Genomic DNA, 20,220 nt, shown 5'->3' on the forward strand with positions numbered 1-20,220 from the left:
GACCCGAAGAAAGATCGGTTCGGTCCTCTACCCAACAAACCCATGCAGACCCACGCGGAAGTAAAGACCAGAATTGAAAGACTGCCAAGGCTGAAAAACAACTTTGACCTCGTTGTCTCGCCTCTGTGCACCCCGAACCCCGAATCTCCTGCTCTTTCTGTAAGCGCGATGCTAACCATCGTCAGAGTCTTGCTTTGTAACTAAAACGCACAGCAAGCCAGACAGACAAGCAAGCCCTCCGCAGCTCCCGGCCTGGGATCCCAGCCCCTAGAGGTTCATCAGAGGGAGAATCATTGAGCTTCATGGGGGGGACAAGGCATGTATTATTTCCAACTTTTTCAGTCTTTATACAAGTAGTGTTTGCTTACGATAAGACCACACAGAACCCTAACATTTCCTTTTTTTTTTTTTTTTTTTAGAAAGAGAGAGAACCACAAGCAGAGGAGAGGGAAGGAGGGAGAGAGAGAAAGAGAGAGGGAAGGAGAGACAGAGAAAATCTTAAGCAGGCTCCACACTCAGCACGGAGTCCAATGTGGGGCTCAATCCCACGACCCAGGGATCAGGGGGGACCTGGGATAGGGGGACCCGGTGCCCCCCTATATACTTCTTAACCTAGGACCCATGAAGAGAGTGATTAGAGGTTCATTTTAGGTCTGAAAGGAAAACATCTTGCAGTAACTAAGTAAGAAGACTCGTCTTTTTTTTTTATTTTTTTAATGTTTATTTATTTTATTTATTCTTGAGTGAGACAGAGCACAAGCAGGGGAAGGGCAGAGAGAGAGAGAGAGAGAGAGAGACACAGAATCCGAAGCACGCTCCAGACTCTGAGCGGTCAGCACAGAGACCGATGCGAGGTTCGAACTCACGAGCCGTGAGATCATGGCCTGAGCCAAAGTGGGACGCCTAACCGACTGAGCCACCCAGGCGCCCCAGTAAGAAGCCTCATCTTCAGGCGAAGAAAGCAAAACCCAGAGAGGTGAAGTGGGTTTTCCAACGCCACCCAGCTCCTTAGTTGTAGAATTGAGCCCGGCATCCAGATGTCTCCACACTCCTCCAAAAACCTTCTATTCCTCTGCACTGCTTCCCTTAAAGATGGAGTAGCAACTCAGTGCTGTTATCACATACCTACAATTCCTCTGTTACTCTCAAGCTTTGGGGAGTTGGGCAATGGAGCTGATAAGGTTTTGATACCCTAATAATCAAATAACATCAGGTAAAAAGGCACTAGAATCCCGCCACAGCCACAGAGCAACTCCCACGGGGAGACAACGCTCAGATTGTTTGAATCTCTGACTCTGGTAGCTTTATTCCCATATCTTTTTTTATTTCTGAAATGACTTGGGAAAAAGTAATAAAGAACACTATGGCAATAAAAACAAAAGTAGAAAATAAGGAACCCATACCTGCACCCTCTAAAAAGGAAACCTGACTTCAAAGTTATTCTGCTTTGTGCTTTAAAAAAGGGCGGGGGGGAGAAAGAAAGGAAGAAAATAAAAGTCACGTACGATTTTAGCGCAGAGTTTTAGCACAGAATGGGGAAACACTGAAAAAAATATATATCATTCTCAGTGGGATTCCCAAGCACCAAAAGAAACATCAAAAAATTATTAAATTCCCAATTACTGCCATCCATACATATGTTTTTCACAGTAGAAAACAAAGTTGAAAATCAACCAGGGCAAGGGAGCAGAAGAGAGATGTACCTGAAGCCTTTACCAACCCACGGCCGCCAAAGGGGCCAAGCAGTTGAAAAGCGGAGCCAACCAGGGAAGATTTCCCACGGGGAAATGCCTGCCTCAGAGAGGTCGTCCGTGGTGACTCAGAGTTCCCTCAGTGAAACAACGGTCTGGGGGCCAGGCTCCGAGCTGGTGGATTCTCCACCAGGGGACCCTCTACTGACCAGAGTGGCTGCCAACGTCGTCCCTCACTTCCCAAATCACTGACACACGCGGCTTTTGGAAACTCTCAAGGAACACATTTTGCTTTAGGTCTGTGCCCCCAGTGCCTAGACGGCAGCAGGCTTAGCAAAGTTTCTGAGGACCTTCAGACAAACAACCGAGGTTCTGGCAGGCTAAGTGTTTTGTCCAAGGCCCGCGTGCTCCTGAGTCTTGACTCCTTGGCCGGTGTTCTCCCTGCCGTTTCCACCTGCCTCTCCCCTTGGCCAAGGTCACACACACCCACGTCACATACCCACATCACCACCTTATGTTAAGCACTTATTCTCCTTGAAGCTCCCAGAACAAAAACTAACCCAGGGTGGCTTGCTTGCGATGAGTCTCCTGCTTCTCCCCTTACGATTTCACGATGCTACTCTGCAGCTCCTCCCATGGGGCTGGCCTTGGGACTTGCTCTGACCAAAGGAAAGTGACAGAAGAGGCAGTGAGATCTGGCTGCTTCCACCCTCTGTCTGGGAACCTGTGCATGCCACGTGGACAAGCCCAGGTTAGCCTGAAGGCCCTCCACTCCCAGCAAATTCAGATTTGGTGGCTCAATTCCGGAATCAGAGAGGCTTCGTGGCTCTCCCAAGGGCAAACAGCAAGTGTAAAGGCAAAACTCGGTAAAGAGAGCTCGTCCTGACTCCCCCTTAGCACGTCTTCCACTGCAACCTAAACAACAACAACAAAAATACACTTAATGAGGTTAAACAAAGAGCCTCGGATAAAATAAATAAATAAAGCCCCAAACAGGAGACTCTCGCAATTAAGTCTCCACTTGGCACTTGTCACCCCCGCTCCAGGCCATTCGCGGTCATTTGCCAAATTCCCACTGTGACAACCCTCCATTCCTCAAATCCAAGTCCAATCTTATATCCAAAATCAATCTCCTTGGTTTTGTTTTTGTTGTTATTGTTATTTGGGGTTGTTCTTCACTTTCCTGTTATTTCCTGGCATGGATGGTGACAGAAAGACCCAAGCTCAGATCCCAACTCAGCTACTGAACTGGCTGTGGTAACCTTCCTAAGCCAAGGGCAAAATTTCCTGCAATGAAATACACATCCCCTTGACCTAAACTTCCCTACAATTAATTTGCTGCCTAAAAATAGTTTCCACTAAGAAAAGAGAGAGAGAAAGGTGGGGGGCGGGGGTGGTGTTAGTCCAACCAGCATCTCTGGAGACAGAGCCAGTGTGGCTCCACAAGGACAGTTCCTAAAAATGTATCTGCAAGTTACAGGATGTGGTTTTTTTCAGATGTGACATGCCACAGGAAAAGCACCGAGAGCCGTTGTGTTTCTGCAACTTATTATACAGTTTAATTAGAATTTGTCTGTCAAAGAAGCCGCTTAAGCTGCAGTTATCAAAAGGGCATAAATATCTCAGCATCAACACTTCTGCCCCAGAATTTAAATAGAACTAAAAAAAAAAAAAAGGCACAGGAAAATGCCAGGGTGTGGTGGCTACCTTATCATATGAGCTGGCGAGGTAGACAAAGAGCCACCAGGCACCCACCGGCCCGGGACAAAGGCACATCGGCCGATGAACGTCTGGGGAGTTCCACACACCGTCACTAGGGCAACAGTCTGATGTTTCACTCTGTTGGCCCCTATTTTTCCTTAAAATTCATTATCTGATGTATTCAAATTTGCCGAACCTGCTCCAGCCAAGAAAATTCCTAGGTGAAAATAACAGATGATCTTTTGCCTATGGTGACGACGTTTTGCCTTTAGTAGCTATAGCAACAATAAGCAACATGGCCACGGATGGCTTGTTGATGCAGCCGTGTCGTTGCTGATCCTTAGACAGGGGAGTGGGCCTTTTCTGTCCCACGGTGCACCACAGCAAGGGCAGCCTAACGACATCTTGTCTTAAGATGTCTTAGACATCTTGACAAAGGTAGCAAAAGCTGCTACCTTACTGGGTTTGCAGAGCCTAACCCTATAGACCAAGTTTGAATAAGAACACCGGGATATTCTAGGTGGGAAGTGAGCAGGACCCCATCCCCTACAATTGATGCGTCCGATTCAAAGACAGGACTATTCACTAGGATGTCTTCAGGGGCTGCAACCAAGACCCGCAGTAGGGCAACAAGACCTGAGATGAAGTTTCCTCTGGAGATGGAGAAGCCAGTCTAGCACAAGAGCCAGAGCATTCGTAAGGACACGCTGGTCCCCACACAGTTAGCACCAATACTGGGCATCCCTCCCTACAAAGAACCAGGCCCATTCACGTGCTTGTTGTCTACAGATGTTTTTGTCTTTGTGTCCCCACAAGGACACAGGTGGATAGTTGTGACAAAGATCATATAGCCTGAAAGGCTTAAAATATTTACTGCCTGGCCCATTCCAGGGAAAGCATGTTGACTTCTACTTTGGGGAAATGATGGCTGAGCCTATGATGTGACAGGGGAAGCTATGACTTTGGAGGCCAATCCTGGAGCACCATTAGGCACCTATTAGTATCTGAACTATCAAAGACATGACTGCAGAGGGTCTAAAGTCATACAGCTGCTGAGTGGCAGAGCTGGGGACAAACTCATGTTGTGATCCCAAGTCCGTAAACCAAATGGATATTAACTACCTTTCGGCAGGGAAGGGCCGAGTCCAGATGATTGCTACCAACCCAGGCCTGTATCCTCGGTCTTCCTCTTGGAGGGATGATAGGAGAGTCATCTTTTCTTAAGAGTTTGCTCTGTGGAACCCTTTGTACAACTTTCCAGCTTTGCAACCCACGTAGCCTTTTGGGGATGGTTGTGAAAGTCAAATATTTTCAATAATTTTACAAGACAAACCCCAACCAAGATGGCAGGCCAGTTATCGACTGATTGCCTCTCAGTTCCAAATTCACCCTTCAATACCTGCTCTGTGGCAATGGATGAGACTTGAAGCATTTCTCCTTCACAGTGAATGCAGTGCTAATGTTTATCAGGAGAGGGTGCTGATGGGACATCAAGGCTTCTCTTCCTGATCAGGCTTGCTCTGTTTTGCTTTTCCTAACTCCACTTGTACTTTGTCATCCGTGGTGCACGTGGGTGGGACATCCAACGGCAATCTGCCCCAAATGCGTTTCCAAAGTAGGCAGATCCCCAGGGATCTCAGGCCGCTGTCTCCACCCACAGATCACCTTCCCGCAACCCTCTGGTTGCAGACACTGAGTGGCCCCAGCCTCCATGCCACAGGGGCCCCTCCCCAGCCCCCTCTGCACTCCTAGCTCCCGGCCTCAGCTCACACCCCATAGAGTTGGTGCCGTTTGTCCAGTTGCTGTGGACGAGTTCCGACTCCTACAACCCAGCAAAGCTCTCGGTCATCCAGGGCACTGCAACCAGACCCTCTTCAGTGAGGTCTGGACACCCCCCTTCCGTGCTCGTCACTCCGCAGGCACCTTTTAGAGTTCTTTTTCCATCATTACACATACTATCATATCACGGTTTAATAATCGTTTATATTAAACTTCCCCAGTGTTGCAATCGCTGAATAGTTATTGAATGCTGAATACGGCACTGGATACATTTACCGAATACAGTTATTGGCCAGTTGAGAGGGCAAAGTCAGCCAGTGACAGAGAGATGTGCTACTGTTCTTGTAAAATCGCTCTGAGAGACCATGTGTTTTTCTTCGAATATCCCTTAGAATGTGGGTATGTATGTATCAAAAACTATCGATTGAAGAATGAATGAGTGAATGAGTGAATGAATAAATGAATTCACCTATGATTAAGAAATAACATGCAACAGGGGATTAAATGGGTAATCTCGAAAACAGAGGCCAGTCTGACCCAGAAACTCAGGACGTTTTGTTGACACCATAAACCACTCTACACAACATCTCAACCCTGTTTCTAAAATGCGGTATTTTTTTCTAATATGTAAGAGTATATAAGGTGTATATAAGCTATGCCTGTCTATATTAGAACACCTACTTCAATTCTTTTCAAATTCAGTACCCTCTGTTCCCATAGCAACCCACGGCCTGTAATAAACAATCAGCTTTTGTTCAAAGAATTCTAAAAAGGAAGCTTTTGATGTTTTTCTTTAATACCCTTATTTTTCCATTATGAATATCTGCTATTTCATAATGCGCACCACCATGAATTAGGTCACACGAGCTCTAGACGCCTCCGAGAGTCCAGTGTTTCGGTGCTGGGATATACTTCGGTCCAGTTGCATCCGACCCCAACATCCGATGACTGCATACCGAAAGTCTCACTTGAAAGTTGCACACAGCAAATAAGGGAAAGTGAGGGATGCATCGGGCCCTCAGTGAGTGCTAATTACCATCCCCAGAGGCCATCAGCATAGGAACTTCCCTCCAGGTTTTAAACAAGGAAGTGTGATGTCAAGGGGGAGCAAATGGTTCCTCCAGCCATAGCACTGTCACCAGCTAACCAGCCACAGTGCCCATGCGCATGAAGACTCTGCTGCTAGCAGCACGTGTTTTATTTTCTTCCCCTGAAATGAAGCAAACTGATGCTTGTTGAGCTCTTATGAGACCCCAGGCACGGTGCTCGTATTTTACGTAATTCCTTCTAACCTTCACGTGTGCCCAAATTAGATATTATTGTTTCCATCTTGCAGATGGGAAAACAGGGATTCATAGAGATGAAAGAACCACCTGATGAGAGACAAATCTGAACAGCCCTGAGCTCCTTTCCTCCCCCATTCTTGGTGGCTTGACAAAGAGCAAGGGCAGCGGGACTGGGTTATCCCAACAGAAGAGTAAGTTGCTACCAGCCCAATGTTGGACTCTACAGGCTTCCCAGTAACACCAAAGAGCCCCCACTGCCCTGTAGTTGCATAAAAATTCTCTCTTCGCCTGGGTGACGGAGTCAGTTGAGCATCTGACTCTTGATCTCGGCTCGGGCCGTGATCTCACGGTTCACAAGATGGAGCCCCGAGTCAAGCTCCGTGCTGACAGCATGGAACCTGCTTGGAATTCTCTCTTTCCCTCGCTCTGTGCTCCTCCCCTGCTCATGCACACTCTTTATCTCTCTGGCTCAAAATAAATATTAAAAAAAAAAACAAAAAGAGTAAATGGAGATGGCACTAGACACCTTCCACAAGGCCTAAAATTTTTAAAGATTGAAAGTATTGTGTGAGAAAGGATTGGCAGTGACTGATAGAGCTAAAGGTATGCCTGACCCATGCCTCAGCAATCCCATTTCTGGGTATGTACTCAACAGAAATGAAAACACCAGTCTTCAAACATATGTGCGAGAAGAACGAGAGCAACCGTGTTCCTAAGAGCCACTTTGGAGACAGCCCAGGTGCCCACGAACAGGAGACTGGATGAACAAATTGTGGCACATCCATATAACGGAACACGCTCAACAACAAAAAGGAACGGATCACCGATAGGTGCCACACCATGGATAAATCTCACTGGCGTTTTGCAGAGCCACAACGCCAGACGCAAAGAGCACCTGCCCTTTGACTCCTTTTGGATGAAATTCTTGAAAAAGACACAACTACTCCATGGCGTCAGAAATCAGACGAGCGGTAATCCGAGGGGTTATCGATTGGGAACAAGGGCGCCTTCTGGGGCGGTGACAGTGTTCCTTGACCCGGGTGATGTTGACTTGGGGCATATGTGTGGAAAATTTCACCAAGCTGGACGCTTCAGATCACACATTTTACTACGTAAATAAATGTGTAAGGGCTGTGAGGAGCAGGTGAGAAGAGAAAGCCCACGGCAAGTGGTAGAGAAAAGATAAGAGCCCAGATCTTCGTACACGCCATTCTCCGTACACACATTTCTGCCGCAAAAAGTAGGGCTTTCTCGTCCCACAGAGGAGGCAAGTGGTAAATCCGGCTTGTTTCCCTAACGGAGTCCAGAGGCCCTGCTCAGCAGGCTCTGTGGCATTTGGGTGTTCATTTGGACAGTGAGTCATAGCTCATGGGGATGAGAGAGTCCTTCAGCAGCTCAGGGTTTAAATAATGGTGCGTCAACATCTGCCTCCGATGACTCAGATTTAATCTCAACAGTCACCTTGTAAACTTGCTGGATTATTAGAGCCAGCAAACAGACACAAAGAATATTAAAGTTGTTTGTCAAAAACCTCTCTACTTCTGTCAAGAAAAACTTCCAGAACAGAGGAACACACATGCTCCAAACAGAAGAACCTCCAAATGGAAATGGAAGGAATGAGATGCCATTTAAGTCTATTTTGCCAAGGACAATCAATTGGATGGAGTAAACTTCTGGAGTCTGCAGCCTGGAAGACATTCAATATTTTTCTTGTTATTCAGGGAGTCACGGTGTTGGAATGCTTTAAGATTAAAATTACATGCTTCGCGGATACTCTCTTATCGCCTCCCCCTTGTGCTGACGTCAGAAATTCTAAGTGATCGCCTTAAATCGTATTGGATCTGGTGTCCAGGATTCTGACTTCGTATCTTAGCTCCGTCAGTGCTAAGAGAAACCGCGTCGGCTTCTCTGAACTTCAGTTTCCCCATCTGTAAGATGGACAGAGGTATTAAGGGAGTGGTGTTAAAAGAGGGAAGCGAGGTTACGGAGGGGTCTGGCGCGTCATCGTCGGGACTGAGCAGTCTTGAGCTACCTTCAAAGCCTCTACACTCTGCAGGTTTCTCCTGCCCATCCCGCCAGCCGGCCCCAGAACGCAGCAGCCTCAGTCACTGCCGGGAAGCAGCCTCACCGGGGCTGCGGGATGGCCCGCAAGGGTGGCGCGGAGCTTGGAAGGGCCTGTGATTCCCAGCGCGTGCCTGACAGTGTACTGAGGGCCAGGCCCTCTGCAAGCCACTTCCGACCGGCTTGGCTCATCGCAGCCTCACCACGCCTCTGGGACGCCTCTCAAGGCCCTGGAACACGTAAGAAAGCTAAAGTTCAAAGTGCGACATGAACACACAGCAAATCGGTGGCCGAGTCCAGATCCCTCCACCCGACCACCTGGGCTGGAAAAGCCTGTGATTTTCTCAATTCGACACAATTAACGAGGCCTTGGGGGAAAGGCACGCCAACCCGGAATAGGAACAAAAGACTATTAGAGTTTTCTATTGCTGTGTTACCAACTACCGCCAAATGTGAGTGTCTTAACGCAACCTTCCCCCCCCCCCCCCCCCCAGAATTCAGTGGGTCGGGAATTCAGGAAGCCAGTTGGGAATTTAGTGGGCTGGGGCTGGAAAGTTCCCTTCCAGGATGGGTTCTTCATGTAATGTCTCATGCCCCTTTCTGTTCCTTGGCTTTCTGAGGCACGTTATCTGGATAATGTGGTCTGGGGATAGCCAACACGGCAGCTGGCTCCAAGAGTAGGGAAACAGACATTGGCCTGAGGGCTACACCCAGCACTGACACAGTGTCCCTCTGCCACACCCCATCAGTCAACGCGGCCGTGGGGTCAATCAAGGCTCAAGGGGATGAAGACACAGGCCACACTTCTTGAGTGGGGAGTGGTAAGGTCACGTTGAGGAAGCACACGTGAGATGCGAGATAGGAGATTTTGTTACACCACCTTCGGAAGACATAATCTGCCGCAGATTTCCTAAGCATTCTATATTTGCACAAGTGGGAACCAAGGACCTCATTACTACTGTAACCAAGAATGGCAATAAGTTCAGTGGCTCGCTGACCATAAAATACTTTTATGAGGCATGTATCATTAAATGCTCATAAAGCTCTGCGAGATCAGCATTGTTTACAGAGAAAGACAGAAGAGGCTTGTCTACAGAGCTACAGTCATAAAGGTCTTCCGGGCTCCAGGCTGGCGCTGGCCACGATGCCGGGACCATGGGGAAGCATCAGCATGGGGTCTCAGGAGCCTCTGTGACTACAGGGTGCTTGGAAAGAGCTGGGGGCGGCAACCTCATGCACGTACATGTTAAATCACCGCGCCACAGACATTAGGAACAAAAAAACGTAGTGGCTCTTCCTACCTTGCTTCTAACGTAAAATGTCAGAACCTTGTCCCAGCAGGTGGAAAGCTCAGGTTTCCAGGCAAGGACTGCAGCCACTGGAAAGATAACAAAACCACTGAAACCCATGAGAGCAAGAGTCTCAGCTGTGACCGCGATCCACTGTCCCACGGCTGGCCTTTGGCTTTCCAACAATGCAGACTTGAAGAGCCCCGGTTAAACAGCACATTACATTGGCTGCCCCCTCCCCCCACCACCCAACTGACCTTTGGGTCTTCTTGGTGATGACGAAAGGCGGCCAATGACGGTACAAGATGTTAATATGAGATTTGTACTTCCAGTAGGAAGAAGCCCCTGTTGAGAATGGAGGAAGGAGGAAGGGTACGTTCACCTTGTTGCAGACACATCTGCAATTATTCTAGTACATGAATGTGCATTTGCATAGTTCAAGGTTGAACATATTCATGAAGCCCAAGCCAACGAGGAAAGATACCTATGTGGACTAGACCACTAAACCCCTTCAAACTACATGAACTTCTATGTTCGACATCTCTCCCCACCCAGATTATGACCTGCACAGAGGCAAAGGCAATCTCTCTCTCATTCACCCCTGTATTCCCGATGCCTAGAGCAGAGACTCAAATATCAGATGCCACATGAACGTTTACTGAACCAGTAAATGATTGAATGCAACTTCTCCGCTCCTATACCAGACGTATATGGACTTCTCCTGTCCTGTTTACCCAGCTGGTGCATAACAGTTGCTCAATAAATGTGTGATGAGTGAACGAGGAAGGGCGGGGGGGGGGGGGAGGAACAAAGAAACGTGGACTAAGGGGGCAACATTGGCCTCGCACGTTCAGCAATAACGTCTTACGGAACTCGTTCACTCACGCTCTTGGATCTCCGAGGTTCTGAGAAGCCCGCTGGCCACCACCACTGTGAGCCATCTGCCTATCTGTTACCCCGAAAGAAAATACGATCGCAGCAACTGAGAAATGCCATTACCAGAGAATTTAGCCTCCTTGGCAAAATATCTCAGCAAGGACAAATATGACCAACGAAACGGAACCAGAAGCTTGTGAGTTTCAAAATATGGTTTTGAGAAAAAAAAGCCACGGAGCTCTTTGCATGCTTAGACTTAATAATTACATCTCTGCCTCCCTGTCCCTCCCCCGGGGTCCTGTCTTTCTGCTCGCTTCTCCTCTGCCCCCTTCCACGTCGCCCCGACCGGCCTGGTGCGATCCGGGTGTCCCCCCTCACATCTCATCTCCGAGCTGCTCCTCCTCGTCGCTTCCGTCACAGCACCGCCGTCCTCCCGTGTCACGCACCTACCACCTCTGCTGGCTGCCTCCCAGGGGGACCTGCAATGGTCCGGCTAAAGCCCCCTGCTCTGCTCGGCGCAGGGAAAGGGCACCCGGTGCGACGGAGCCTGTTCCGAGTGAGTCCCCGTTGCCCGGAGACCCTCCCGCAGGCTGGGAGAGCTGATGCTGACCCAGTGCTGACTGACGTCCCTACGTCCCAGCTGCTGAAGGCTCAGCCCAGTCTGGGCCCGGCCTAACTTTCCAGACTCCTCTCCCGTATAGCCTCCTCCGGCCACACCGCGCTACACCCCAGCATCCCTAGAGCCACCTGCCTCCCGGTTTTCGCTCTTCCCGGTTTGGCTATTCCCCACCCCACCTCCTCTTCCTGAAGCCTCACCCGGCCTGCCAGGATCCTGACGAGTTCCGCAGAGCCTCCGTGGAGCTCCTGGTCACACGGAACCTTTCCCCCCAAGGAGTCACAATACACACGGTCCCATTGACAGTTCAAGAGGCTCAGCTCGGTGCTTCTGGATATGGGGAAACTTAAAGCAGGCAGCGTGAGGGCACCGGGGCGGGGGGTGGGGGTGGCAAGGCCGGTCCGGGCAGCTGGGGATCTCACGTTCTGCTGCTCTTTGCTTACGTCCAGTCATTATCAAACGTCACTGAGCGGCAGAATATCCTGGGGAGCTGGTGAAAATGCAAATGTCCCGCTCCCCAGAGACCTAGAAAGTCCAGAGCTGAGGCACATCGTGATAGATTGAGCACACCGGCAGCCCCGAGTCCTCACTCCTTCCTGTGTCCTGCCCTTTGCCGTGTGGCTCTTCAGCCCCTCCCACCAAAGCCGCAGAGTCCGTGTCTTGCCACACCCCTTGAGGGGCCGTGAGGGTGGCCATCTCATGTCCGCACCTGTGCAATGTCCCAGGAATGACACATCCAGGTTAGCCAACGGGAGGGTAACAGATGGTAGGGCAGTCCCTCCGGCCAGCCCCGCCGAGGATAGCGTACATGGCCAACAGCCAGCTGACCCCCGGACGTGACAGCACAACACGCTGAAGCCAGAGAAACCACCCAACTGAACCAGGTCTAAAGCACCAACCGGCAGACTCTTGCACTAAAGAAACGCTTATTATACGAAGCCACTGAATTTTAGGTTGGTTTGTTACACGGCATCATCTTGGCAACGGGTAACTGATACACAGAGGAACCGTCTTGTATCAATTGCCCCACCATTTACTAAGTGGCTCACCAAGAACACCGGAGCCTTGCCCTCTTGTCACACTGCCGTAAACGGTGGCTTCCTGTGGTTACAGATGGGCCAGCCTCTACCCTTCCCATGCAGATAGCACCCCCCCCCCCGAGAGTAGAGACCCACGTGGGGCACTTATTCCTTGTACCTTCCATAGCTTTGGCGTGGTAAGGCCCGAAGTGCCATTTACGAGCTGATGGGGCAAGCGGCGGTCCCTCCCAGACTGCAAGGAGAACGGAGACCAAAAAAAGGGGGGGGCCCAACTTTGGCTGACACCTGAGTAGTTAGCAACTGTGAACAATGCACTGGAGGAGAGGGAGGAGGGGGTCATAGACAGAGAGAAATTAAAACGGAAATTTAAAAGGGAAAAATTTCCCCTTTTATTGGCAGTGTAATTAGCCAGAGGAGCCCCAACTGATGCCGTTATGACTACTCAGATATGAAACTGAAATCGAACAGGGGAGAATCGGATGCAAAACAATAACACTTAGCATTTATATGACTTTTTACACGCGGTACTTTCTGTTCCTCTGTACCTCACAAACATTAACTAATTAATTGCCGTAACACCCCAGAGTAGACAGTAGGTTTCCCCGCCTACATTTAACGAGGAATAAAAATAAGCAAGCTAGAGGTTGATTCTAAGCTCCAGATACTCTTCCTGGGTCTTTGGCCACAACCCTCAGGGCTCACACTCTTTTTATGGCTTTGAACCCAGAGTTCTAGAGATTCCTATTTATAGACTTAAAACATTAGTGTATTTGAACTGGAAGGGACATTAGGAAGCACTGATCCAAATCTCTTATCTTACAGATACTGAAAAGAGGCTTATTTCAGCCAAGGACTGTCTAAGGTCACAAAACAAGTCAGGGAAAAGGCAAGATCAGATCAGTTTCCCTCAGCCTGGTGCAACACTCACATCCCCAGATTTTACAGACTACTTATGCTTGTGAGACCCACAAATGTCTTCCAGCCGACCGGTGCTCACAAATGATTTTGTATGTACTAGTCAGTCGGTCATCAAACCTTTACTGAGCTTGTGGCGTGCGATTCCTGGAGCTTCGGGGATTTCGGATGAATGTATTTAGGAGTGAGTTAGGATTCTGTGCAGGTGTAGTCTTGGCAACAAGCAGAGCACAGAGAAGCCCCGTCCCAGTGGAGCCACAGGACTCCAGGACTTGAGACGCTTTGGTATTTCTCCGTTGGTAGAGTGAGAGCTCAGCACGTAGCAGGTGCTCAGTAAATGCACGGTGACTAGTCAGAGTTGGTGTATTCCAGAGCTAGTTCAGAATCAGCCTAAAGTAGAAGCTAGGAAAACTTCCTTGCCCAAGAAAAAAACACCCCCAACCCCCCCACCCAGTGCAGCGACGACTGAAATCCCACCACTGGGAGCTCTAATTCGCTGCAAATTACAATGGAGACATTTCACACTTGAAGCCTCGTTGCACCTTTGTGCTTTTTAAGGCCCTTTATGACAGGGTCTCTACCAAGCTCTTTAGCCACATCCCTCATCTCGAGCCAAGTCTGTACACCCTGACTTCAGGCTGCAGCATATCAAACCGCTTGGACAGCCCTGAACCCTGATGTCGCTTAGACTTCCACGCCTCCACCCAGAAAGCCTTCACCCTACCTGCTTGCTTATCAAACTCCCCAGACTCCCCTGTCTGCGCCCCCAGCCCCAGCACAGCCAAGAGTGCCCTCTTCCGTGATATTGTGCGTCCCATGCCCACGTCTACCATTAACACACCTGTCTCCTAGAAACCTGTGATCTCTGACTCCCCGGCAATTAGTCAAGGGCCTCACACAGGGAGGTGCTTAACACATTTGAATTTTATTTTGAAAAGGAATCCTATTGTAAAAATAATCTTTAAGAGGGAGGCACTGAGCAGTGACAGAAGACACGTACGGGCATTGAAGGGAGGATACTGACAGAGTCTAGAAGCTCCTCGAGGTCTCACTTTACTTCCTTCTTACTTACCCTGAAGTGCCACTTACAGAATATGACGGACACACGGCCCCTCAGAGTCCCTAGACCCTCATCTGGCCGTTCAAAGGGCATACTATCTCATTCGCCACCGTGCAGCTCCAGAGCCCAGAGAGGCGGCCGGGGAAAGTTCATGCACCGCCCCCCACCCCCAAGTTGCTTTCCTTGCAGACCAGGAGAGATGTTCACTGGGGAGCCATCTCTCACTCCAGGAAATGATCACAGCATGTCCCCAAAAGGTTCACATATTCCTGGGTCTCACCGGCTTCTCCGTGGCTCAGAAGCCTAGTGGGGAGGGGAAGGGTGTCAGGCCATGTGTGTCTCTGGGCTCCCAAGCAGTTGCCAAGAAACCCTGAAGTCTCTCTCCTAAATATCACCCGTTCCCCAGCCTCCCGAGTCTCTGTCACTTCTTTCCGTTGTCTCCACTGACTGATCTTTCACTCTCTAACTCCCAAAGCGATCCTGTCAGCACCGAACACATGCAAATGGCATTTTAAGGAAATTAAACAGTCAGGCTCTCCCAGTACCTGTTGAGTTCAGACTCAGAGTACCGATTTCCTGCTGATGGAAATAATTACTCAGCTTTAAGATCTCCTAAGTTTGCTTCTCTCTCCAAGAGGGGCGCAGCAAAATTGTCTTCCACTGCACCATTCGGGGGGCAGGGAGAAGCAATTTACCATACGATTTGTCTTAAACTTTTTAAAGGCATATATAACCAAAAAACAAGACTGAAGACTCTCAGTTTTGCTGGTTACTGCCTGGTTCTCACATGTGGTCCATCAAAGTCTCCCCAGGTCATGATTTAGCCGGGAACCTTGACTTGAGCCTGTGGATGGAGCAGAGGGTAGCAGTGAGTGCATAAGCAATAAAGATCACGGAGGCAGGGGGGCCAGGCCTCCTCCGGGCCAAGAACAGTACTAGCCTCCAGGGCTCAAGAGGACATTGGGTGGGCAAGGGCAGGTTCCTGCCTCCAGGAGCTCTGTCTGATGGCAGGGGGACAAGCAAGCAAAGAGTCTGTCCCAGTGGGCCACCAATGGGATGACTAAGGGACTAAAGAAGGGAGGGCCAGCTCAGACGGGATGGCCCAGAGAGGCCTTCGCACAAGAGGAAGAAGGAAAATTTGGCTTTGAGGGACATCCTCACTAGGGACGGGAGCTATCACGGATGCGCTGGCACCCATCCAGATCTTTTTTTCCGTACAGGTGCACCCACGTCTCTGCTTCTGTGAATATTGGCTGCTAGCTGTTCACAGCTTTCCCTCCCCTGGCGAACGGCTCTAGGGCAAAGAACCTCCATTATCCAGGAACGTAAACTCCACACTGCTCTCCCAGGAGCAAACACTGCCTTAAAAGCTGTATGAGGCCTTACTCCATACTTCCTTCCTGTCATTCCCTCTTAGCTTGACACCTCCAAGGACACTTTCCTCTTCTTCCCTATGAAGATTATCAACATTTTGATTCAGAGAGGAAGGAAGAGAATGTAGGAACCCCCCACCCCCCGCCATCTGCTTGGTTTTTGTTTTGCTTTCTGGGACATCCCCACAAAGAGATGCCCCTAGGGCGACATCCTCCAAAATCCTGTTGGAGACAAAGCATCCACACTGTTCTGCGGAGATGCCAGAAGAGGAGGTGTCCACCAGGGTCCAAAGATACTTTGAGTTTGTCACCGTGTGGCTGTCCAGAGATCAGCCCAACCTCCCAACCGCTGTCTTCCAGAAAAAACTGCTGGTTGGGCCAGAAATCCCAGGACTGGGGCCCTGCTTCTCTCCCCAACCTCTGGGGACCCTTTTGGATAAACTTCAGCTGCAGATTTCAAAGAATGGGAACAAGGTTATTGATTCACTTTTATTAAAAATCAGAAGGGGAGTCACAAGACATTTGGTTCAGTAACATACCCAGTAAGCTAAGACAAAAGACTGAATCTTTGAAGGGCTAGAACATTATTAAATCAATCTCTAATGGGTTCAGTTGGAAAAGTTCAAAGATAATTATTCCACGGTTCCAAGTGTCAGTACGGTCTCTGGTGTTCCTCCTGTTATTTTTTCCCTGAGTTACAAAGAGTTATTGAACTCTTCTAAGAAGCAAACTCCCGGCCCTTTATAAGGGAGCCAAGTTCGTGATGGGAACCACCTTGTACCGACATTTAGCAAACAGGAGACCCTTTCTACTGTGCAACCAAACACAGAATATTAATAGCTTAATACAGTGACTGGCTTATTACATACATTATGAAACAAACAAGAAAGTCCGTTTTTAAAAACTCAAAACAAAAAGCTGAGTAGGAGAATATCACATAGGAAGCTGACTTTAAGGGAAAGAGATAGAAATGCCTTGCTAAAGAAATGACATTTAAGCTGAGAATTAAAGGACTAGAAGTAGCCAGCTAAGCAGCGAGGGGTGAGAAGAACGTCTAGAGAAGAGTAAGCAGTCTGTTCGGGAAATTAAAGGAAGACCCGTAGAGCTAAGTTGAGACAAATAAAGGCAAGGATCAGATATCATAAGGCTGGAGCAAATGGCAGGGGCCAGAGCGTGTAGGGTGTATGGTCATGGGAAGGGGGGGAGGGCATCTAGGTTTTGTTTTAGAGACAAAGCAGTTGAAGGATTTAAAGCAGGAAGAGCAACATGGTCTACAACGTATTTATTTAGAAAAGCAGTCTGACTGCTGCCCTCCAGCCAGGACGGCAAGGACGCACACAGAGCAAGAATGGGACAGGGCCAGCTGGGAGGCTCTCACAATAATGCAAACTAGAGAAATTAGCAATGTGGGCCAAGAAGATGGCATTGGACAAAGAGAGAAGATTAGACTCCACTTACGTTTTGAAGATTGAATCAGTAACACTTCCTAATGGATGAGGAACAGGAAAAGAGGGCAAGGGGAATCAAGAGTGAGACTTGAATCTCTGGCCCAAGCAGCTGGGTGAACGGTGGCTTCATGAACTGGGAAAAGAGACAGCCAGGGAAGGTGGCAAGGCAGGTGGGGGCAGACCAAGACATCTGCTTTGTGCAGGTTCGATCCGACATGTCTCAGAAATATTCCGCTGCAGATGTCAGATGAGAAGTTGGACGTGTGAATCTGGAATGCAGAGAGATCTGGGCTGGTAATATAAATCGGGGACAACACCAGAATAAAATCACATTTAGCCTTATGGTAAAGAATGACATCAAGGAAAAGAACAGAAAGAGAAGAAAGCCCAACATTTGTGGTGTGATAGAGAAGGAAGATAAGGGATGGAAAAAAGACAAAAGAACAACAGGAGAAGAGATATAGCCGGAAGCCACACCAGTCCAGTGTGCACCATTCACCACACCACTGGAGATGACCTGTCAAGGTCACCTGTGCCCTCTGCGTAGCCACATCCTGGGACGACCTTCTTCTCATGCTCAATGCTCATGCTCAATGCTCATCTTCTTCAGAATCAATCACTCCTAGCCTTGAATCAATCTTTCTCTCTCTCTCTCTATCTTTCTCTCTCTCTCTCTCTCTCTCTCTCTCTCTCTCTCTCTCTCCCTCCCTCCCTCCCTCCCTCTCTCAGCTTCCATTAGGTTTTCAGCCACAATTAACAACCACCTCCAACCGAATAAAGCAAATTATTATCTCCCATAACAGGAAGCATCTCCAGAGGTAGACCAGCCTTCAGGGCCGGTTGATTCATCGGCTTGACAATGTCTTCAGGGACAAGGGCTTGTCTACTTCTCCACTTTGCTGTGTTTGGTATAGAAACCTCTGAAAGGAAGGGATGAAGAAGAGAAGAAAGAAAATGGATTACACAATCACGAAAAAGTCAGACTCCTCGGATCTTTCCCCAGTTTCATCTGACCATTCTCTAGAGCAATGTTTCTCAAATGTTTAGTCTCAGAACTATTTCAGAGTCTTCAAAATTAGTGAGGACTCCAAAGAGATCATATGAGAATTGCGTATATTGATAGGTAGCAGGTGAGAAATTAAAACCAAGTCATTTAAAGAGATTTTTATTAATTCCTTTTTAATAATAATAAGCCATAATTATACATTAACTAAAGAACATATTTTATGAAAAATGCTTCCACATTTGGCCCCTTGCAATATCACATGTCCTGTAGCCACTGGAAAATTTCACTCTACATTAATAGGGAAAATGGGAGTAAAGAAGGCAAACGAAGTCTTGGTATTATTATGAAAATAGTTTCAATCTTTCTGACCCCCTGAAAGGATCTCGGTGACTCTTAACTGTCCACAGATCATACTTTGAGAACCAGTGCTCTATGGATAGTGAAAGCAGGAATATCTGGATTGAAGCACCAGGAACAATTAAGGGACAAGCTTACTATACCCCCAAATATGACATTAACTAAAAGATCCACACTGGCTGTTGAAACTCTACCCTCCTTCCCCATACTTCTCAACCTGCCTCAACTCCCAGGATATTATCAGTCAGGATAATATCTGATATTATCAGATAATATCTGATAATATCAGCCTCCAACCAGGAGGCTACAACACCTTCTCTAAGGAACCTAGCTAACCTGAGAGAAAATATCTAAAGATACTGACATCAGGGGTTCCAGTGAATGGTACAATCTTCACCCCATGACGAAAGCCATGAATGATGACACAGAGCCTCCAATGAGCTTTTTTACGTGTTGCTCTTAATTACCAACAGACAACCAAAGATAACAAGATAATTGAGGAAAGCTTCTAAAATGAATACTAAAAAAGCAAAACAAACATACAGGAGAAAAGTTAGAACAGACTATGCAGGAAGAAGTAAACTTTGAAAAACTGCTGTTGATGTCTCCAGAGAAAATACTGTATCTATAAAACAAGACCAGAATGCATTGGGAAATATTCAGGGAACAAAGAAGCCCTTTGGAAATTAAAAATATGACAACAGAAATGAAAAACCCACTAGTAGTGTTGGCAGGTACAGTTGAGAAAAACCTCCCAGGAAGTGGGGCAAAAAGACAGAGATGGAAAAGCCAAGAGGTCCAACTCCAAACAGCCGGCACTCTGGAAAGAGAACACAGATGGAAAGAAATCATCCCTAAAATAATTCAAGAAAATTCCCCAGCACTGAAAGATTTGCATTTCCATACTGAGTGGCTCACAATGTACTCGGCACAAGAGATAAAAACAGACCCACAGCAAGATGGCTCACTTTAAAATCTCAGAATACAGGAGACAAAGGTAACATGCTCGTTCCTGAGCAGGAAAAAAGTTCTATCTAAAGCTCAAGAATCAGAGTGGCCGAACTTTTCAACAGCAACACCAGAAGCTACATACATACTTTGAAATATATGGTAGGTAGGGGGATTGAGGTAGAAATTGGAGATGAAAGGGGAAAATACTATATTTAAGAACTTTTTAACGAGTGGCCAAAGGCCAGCAATGATCAACTCCATTTCGTGCAGATAAGAGATAACCAAACCAACAGAGGCACACGCATACACCACACAGATTTATGAGACCCAATACCCCACCCCCACTCACAGCTCTAGCCACTCATGCTGAGTTTCCATTCCATGGACAGCCCAGGCTCATGACCATCCCAAAGCCTTTTTGGACCGATGGCATCTTCTTCCTGGATGGTTCCTCCCCTGGGTCTTTGCACAGTCGACCGCTTTTTATCTTTCAAGTCGACATTTCGCCATCCCAAAGAGGAGTTTCCTCACCCTTCTAGGCAAATTCATTTCTTCTACCCTCTATTCCTTATCTGCAACAGCCCACTTATTCCTTGAATCGCAGCTATCAAAATGAAATATTCTTGTTTGCTTATTGTCTGTACCTCTCCATCCTTAATAATGTAAATTCCATAAGGGCAGAGATCATGTCTATCCCAGTACTCCCATAGCACTTGGATCACAAATAGTGCCTGGCAAGTAATCAGTGCTCCGTCATTTATTTGGAAAATT

This window comes from Panthera pardus, unplaced genomic scaffold (assembly GCF_024362965.1).
Source record: "Panthera pardus isolate Hobbes unplaced genomic scaffold, ASM2436296v1 HiC_scaffold_16, whole genome shotgun sequence".
Taxonomy (NCBI): domain Eukaryota; kingdom Metazoa; phylum Chordata; class Mammalia; order Carnivora; family Felidae; genus Panthera; species Panthera pardus.